At 37.9% G+C, this 6,000-nt stretch overlaps 1 pseudogene; it reads left to right on the forward strand.

Annotated features, from left to right (window-relative positions):
• Positions 1 to 33: 33 nt before the first annotated feature.
• On the forward strand, positions 34 to 1,637 carry LOC140616427 (elongation factor 1-alpha 1 pseudogene; annotated as a pseudogene).
• The last annotated feature ends 4,363 nt before the right edge of the window (positions 1,638 to 6,000 follow it).

Genomic DNA, 6,000 nt, shown 5'->3' on the forward strand with positions numbered 1-6,000 from the left:
ACACAGGTGAAACCTAAACCAAACCTAAACCGCTAAACCTAAACCAAAATGGGAAAGGAAAAGACTCACATCAACATTATCGTCATTGGACACGTAGATTTGGGCAAGTCTACCACTACTGGCCATCTGATCTACAAATGTGGTGGGAGCGACAAAAGAACTATTGAAAATTTTGAGAAGGAGGCTGCTGAGATGGGAAAAGGCTCCTTCACGTATGCCTGGATCTTGGATAAACTGAAAGCTGAACGTGAACGTGGTATCACCATTGATATCTCCCTGTGGAAATTCGAAACCAGCAAGTATTATGTGACCATCATTGATGCCCCAGGACACAGAGACTTTATCAAAAACATGATTACAGGCACAACTCAGGCTGACTGTGCTGTCCTGATTGTTGCTGCTGGTGTTGGTGAATTTGAAGCAGGTATCTCCAAGAATGGACAGACCCGTGAGCATGCCCTTCTGGCTTACACACTGGGTGTAAAACAACTAATTGTTGGTGTTAACAGAATGGATTCCACTGAACCACCCTACAGCCAGAAGAGATATGAGGAAATTGTTAAGGAAGTCAGCACCTACATTAAGAAAATTGGCTACAACCCCGACTCAGTAGCATTTGTGCCAATTTCTGGTTGGAATGGTGACAACATGCTGGAGCCAAGTGCTAACATGCCTTGGTTCAAGGGATGGAAAGTCACCCGTAAAGATGGGAATGCCAGCAGAACCACACTGCTTGAAGCCCTGTATTGCCTTCTGCAACCAACTCATCCAACTGATAAGCCCTTGCGTCTGCCTCTCCAAGACGTCTACAAAATTGGTGGTATTGGTACTATCCCAGTGCGTCGAGTGGAGACTGGTGTTCTTAAGCCTGGCATGGTGGTCACCTTTGCTGTGGTCAATGTTACAACTGAAGTAAAGTCTGTTGAAATGCACCATGAAGCTTTGAGTGAGGCTCTTCCTGGGGACAATGTGGGCTTCAATGTCAAGAATGTATCTGTCAAAGATGTTCGTCGTGGCAACGTGGCTGGTGAAAGCAAAAATGACCCACCAATGGAAGCAGCTGGCTTCACAGCTCAGGTGATTATCCTGAACCATCCAGGCAAAATCAGTGCTAGATATGCACCTGTGGTGGATTGTCACACAGCTCATATTGCTTGCAAGTGTGCTGAGCTGAAGGAAAAGATAGATCGTCGTTCTGGAAAGAAGCTGGAAGATGGTCCCAAGTTCTTAAAATCTGGAGATGCTTCCATTGTTGATATGGTTGCTGGCAAACCTATGTGTGTTGAGAGCTTCTCTGACTATCTTCCTCTGGGCCATTTTGCTGTTCATGACATGAGACAGAAGGTTGCTGTGGGTGTCATCAAAGCAGTGGACAAGAAGGTAGCTGGAGCTGGCAAAGTCACCAAGTCTGCCCAGAAAGCTCAGAAGGCTAAATGAATATTATCCCCAATACCTGCCACCGCAGTCTTAATCAGTGGTGGAAGAATGGTCTCAGAACTGTTTGTGTCAATTGGCCATTTAAGTTTAATAGTAAAAGACTGGTTAATGATAACAATGCATCGTAAAAACTTCAGAAGGAAAGGAGAATGTTTTGTGGACCATTTGTGGGTTTTTTTTTTTTTTTGCGTGTCTGACAGTTTTAAGTTATTAGTTTTTTAAAATCAGTACTTTTTAATGGAAACAACTTGACCAGAAATCTGTCACAGAATTTTGAGACCCATTGAAACAAATTTTAATGAGAAAAAAAAATTCACAATCCCTTCAAATTGTGATACAAGGGATCCCCAACAAAATGCTTATCATTCTATAGTTTGACTTGCCAAGTGTCAAACTCTCCTACAAAGATTCCTCCTAATTGACATTTTATTTATTGAAAGGATGGTCAAAGACCATCAGATATTAGAGAACAGTTGTGACATGAAAGTTAGAAACCAAAACAACAAACCTAGAAGGAATCTAGAGGGAATAAAGATAATTTGAGGAACAAAAATAAATTAATACCTAGAGATATGAGATCCAAAAATCAGAACTAAGTGCTACCAAAAAAAAAAAAAAACAATGGAAAAAGAAAAATGTATGTAACCAAATGAACTCAGTTTGGAAGGAACAATGTTCCGTAGCAGTAGGCACACCTAGTGCTCAGATCTTGGATTCTATTATTATTGCAATGAAAAGGACTGGATCTCCTTGGAGAAACTGTTAATTCTAAGAGCTGGGGTAGAAAAGATACAAGATGAGACTGGGACATATTTTAGTGCCAGAAAGTAAGGAAGTGCTAAAAATAAAAACAAAAAAAAGCCCCACCTATAAGGTATGTCAAAGGGACATAGGAGCCCAGGGAAAGGTTTCCTGATGGCCAAAGCTGGAACAACTCAAGCAAGAAAATAAGGAACTCTCAGATTATAACCAAACGTATAAAATGAACATCCATGAGTCCATAATGAGATAAACAAAAGATGGAATGAATGAATGAGAAAAGTATCTTGCGTAAAGAATTCTCAAAAAAATTAAAAAAAAAAAAAAAAGGGATCCCTGGGTGGCGCAGCAGTTTGGCACCTGCCTTTGGCCCAGGGCGCGATCCTGGAGACCCAGGATCGAATCCCACGTCGGGCTCCCAGTGCATGGAGCCTGCTTCTCTCTCTGCCTGTGTCTCTGCCTCTCTCTCTCTCTCTCTCTCTGTGACTATCATAAATAAATAAAAATTAAAAAAAAGAATTCTCAATAGTTTATATGTAGAAATACTGCCCTACAAGAGAAGAATTAACTCCCTACTCTGTAAAGTGTATAATGTGAATAGCAATCTCTTTCAAAAGAGGACACTACAGAAATAGGGGAAATAGTACCTTTATGGAGGAGAAACTTGACAAACATTACCTCAGTCAAATGATTAAGGTGAACATGAACAGTGATTAATTATGTTGGGGGTATGTACCCTTGATATGATGTAATAGAAATGGCATTTTATCTCTGGGATCTTCCTCCCCCAAATCCTTAACCCTAGTTTAACTATGAGAAAAACATTAGGCAAATTCCAACACGAGGGCATTCTACAAAATACCTGACCAGTACTTTACAAAGCTGTTAAGGTTATAAAAAGACAAAGAAGGGGCAGCCCGGTGGCTCAACGGTTTAATACCACCTTCGGCCCAAGGCCTGATCCTGGAGACCTGGAATCCAGTCCCGCGTCGGGCTCCTCGCATGGAGCCTGCTTCTCCCTCTGCCTGCATCTCTGCCTCTCTCTCTGCCTGCGTCTCTGCCTCTCTCTCACCCTCTCTCTGTGCGGCTCTCTTGAATAAATAAGTGAAATCTTTTTTAAAAAATAAATTTAAAAATAAATAAATAAAAAGACAAAATAAAAAACTATGACAGTCAAGATAAACATGACTCCTAAAGTAATGTGGTATCCTGGATGGAATTCTGGCACAGAAATAGGACATTAGATAAAAACTAAAGAAATCTGAATAAAATATGAACTTTAGCTAACAATAACATCCATATTGGTTCAATAATTGTGACAAATACACATTATTCTAGTAATAGAAGAAATGAGATATGAAAGGAGAAATGAGTGGGAACTGTCACCTTACCTTTTCAATTATTCTGTAAATCTGCAAGTGTTCTAAAAATAAGGCCTATTTAAAATTTAAAAAGAGGTCTTGGGCATTAAAAATATAACTGCAGCAATTAAAAAATATCAAAAACAATGGACTATAAAGTTGCAAAAATTTCCCTGAAAGTATATTAGAAAGACAAAGGCCTAGAGAATAGGAATAAAAGGATAATAAAATTAGAATCAGACCAGCAGTTTCAATATCTGATAAAAGAAAAAGAAAAATAGGAAGGAAGAGCAATGAGGAACAAAAGAAGGAAGAAGAAAAAAATACAGAAAAGGAAAAAAGAGTAATTATCTTAGAAATAATACAAGAAAATTTCCCAGAATCAAAGAAAATAGTGTTTTTAGATTAAAAGAGATAGCATGTGCGAAATACACTGGATGTAAATAAAAAAGAAAACCAAGTTTTCTTATTTTAAAATTTCAGACCAAAAAGCTTCCTGAGAAAATAAAGCAAGGACACCCAAAGGGACACCAGGAAATGATCAGATTTCCAAACAAGTACCTTGGGAGTTAGGATGTGTTTCTGGGAGCTCTCAAAGCTCAAATTTTCTCCTAAGAGAAAATTTTTTTTCAGCACAGGATCTTAGACTTAACTAAACTATCCATCAAAGATGCCCTTCACTTTATTTCAGGAAGTCAATAAAGAGTATACTCCACCAAAACAAAACATAGCAAAGTAAGCAAATAAAGAAGAATAAAACATAAGATCTAGGAATTCAACATAAATACTAATTAGGACATTTCCCTAGTGGAGGATGAAAGGGAGTCCCAAAGATAATACCCGTTTGGTAGGCCCAGAGAACTAGAGCAGACTGGAAGAAGAGGAGAAGAGGCTCCTGGAGATATCTAGGTACCTCTGGAAGGATGTCTCAAGGAAACACAATGGAACTGAGATTATCGGCCAGTGTTAACCATGAGGAATACTGAATCTGGTGTGAGACTAGTTAATACAAGTGTCAAAGTAGGCTAAGTAAATGACTCCAAGAGGCAATTGAGCCAGGAAAAAAATTTTAATTATATAATAAAGGAAATGTGAGTACTTAATTTGTATTAACAGGGAGCAGTATAAAAGAATAATAATGACAACGTGAATGTGTATTTAATTTTTAATTTTTATTTTATTTTTTATATTTTATTTATTTATTCATGAGACACAGAGCAAGCAGCAGAGACATAGGCAGAGGGAGAAGCAGAGTCCCCTCAGGTAGCCCGATGTGGGACTCAATACCTGAACTCCAGAATCATGCTCTGACCCGAAAGCAGAGCTTAACCTCTGAGCCATCCAGGCGTCCCACATTTAATTTTTTTAATGTGTTAAAACTCTAGGAGGACAAGAGGTGGGAGAAATGTGAGTCTGAGAGCAGGGAAGTTGCAAAATAGCGAAATTCTGACCTTCAGGGAAGGAAGTAAACAGAGATTGTCTAAATCTGAAAAAAATGTCAAGAAGGAGTCCCATAACTATGTTACTTAGACACATGGAGTTAAAAACAGGAAAAAGACAAAAATCAAAATGAATGCTTTAGGAAGTGGAAATGGTGATGAAGCATGGGATAACCAAATTTTGTTATAAGCTTATTGCTACTCTTGAACTTTTAAAACCCTTATATATTGTTTTGGAAAAAAGTTAAAATTTTCCACTTCATAGACTTTTCCCAATTGTCAAAATGTTATACTTACAGAAGAATGCATAAAGTATGTAAGTACTGTTTATAAACTAAAAATTCTCATTTCTTTAAACACCAGACTGTAACTACCATTCATACCAAGAAACTGAGTTCTGCAAGCAACTTAGAAGTTCTTATGCCCTTCCAATAGTAACCATTATCCTATTATAGGAATATGTTCTTTATTTTTCTTTATAGTTTCAGCATCTACATGTTCACCCCTAAACATAGTTGAGTTTTGCCTATTTTTGAACTATAATACAAATGAAATCATACCATATGCATCATTTTGTGCCTTGTATCTTTTTTTTTAAATTATTTTTTGAAGAACAAAAACCTAGTGTAGGGCCCAAAGCAGGGCTTGAACTCACTACCCTGAAATCCAGCATCAGATGATTAACTGACCCAGATGCAAGGCATCCCTTGCATCTTTTGCTCAAGCTTATGTTTGTGAGTTTCATCCTTGTTACATGTGACCGAAGATTATTCCTTTCCATTGCTGCATAGTATTCCATTTTATGACTATATCACCATTTACCCCTCTATTTTATTGTTGCTATTGTTTGTAGTTTTGGGCTATTAGAATGGAACTGCTATAAACATTATTATACGTGTATCCTATTTCTTATGCTTAAGGTTCTCTACAGTCCACATTTAGGAATGAGTTGATGATTCCTAGGCTATGTAATGTTCCACTGTATAAGGGGATGAAAAACTGTT

This window comes from Canis lupus, chromosome 24, assembly GCF_048164855.1.
Source record: "Canis lupus baileyi chromosome 24, mCanLup2.hap1, whole genome shotgun sequence".
Lineage (NCBI taxonomy): Eukaryota > Metazoa > Chordata > Mammalia > Carnivora > Canidae > Canis > Canis lupus.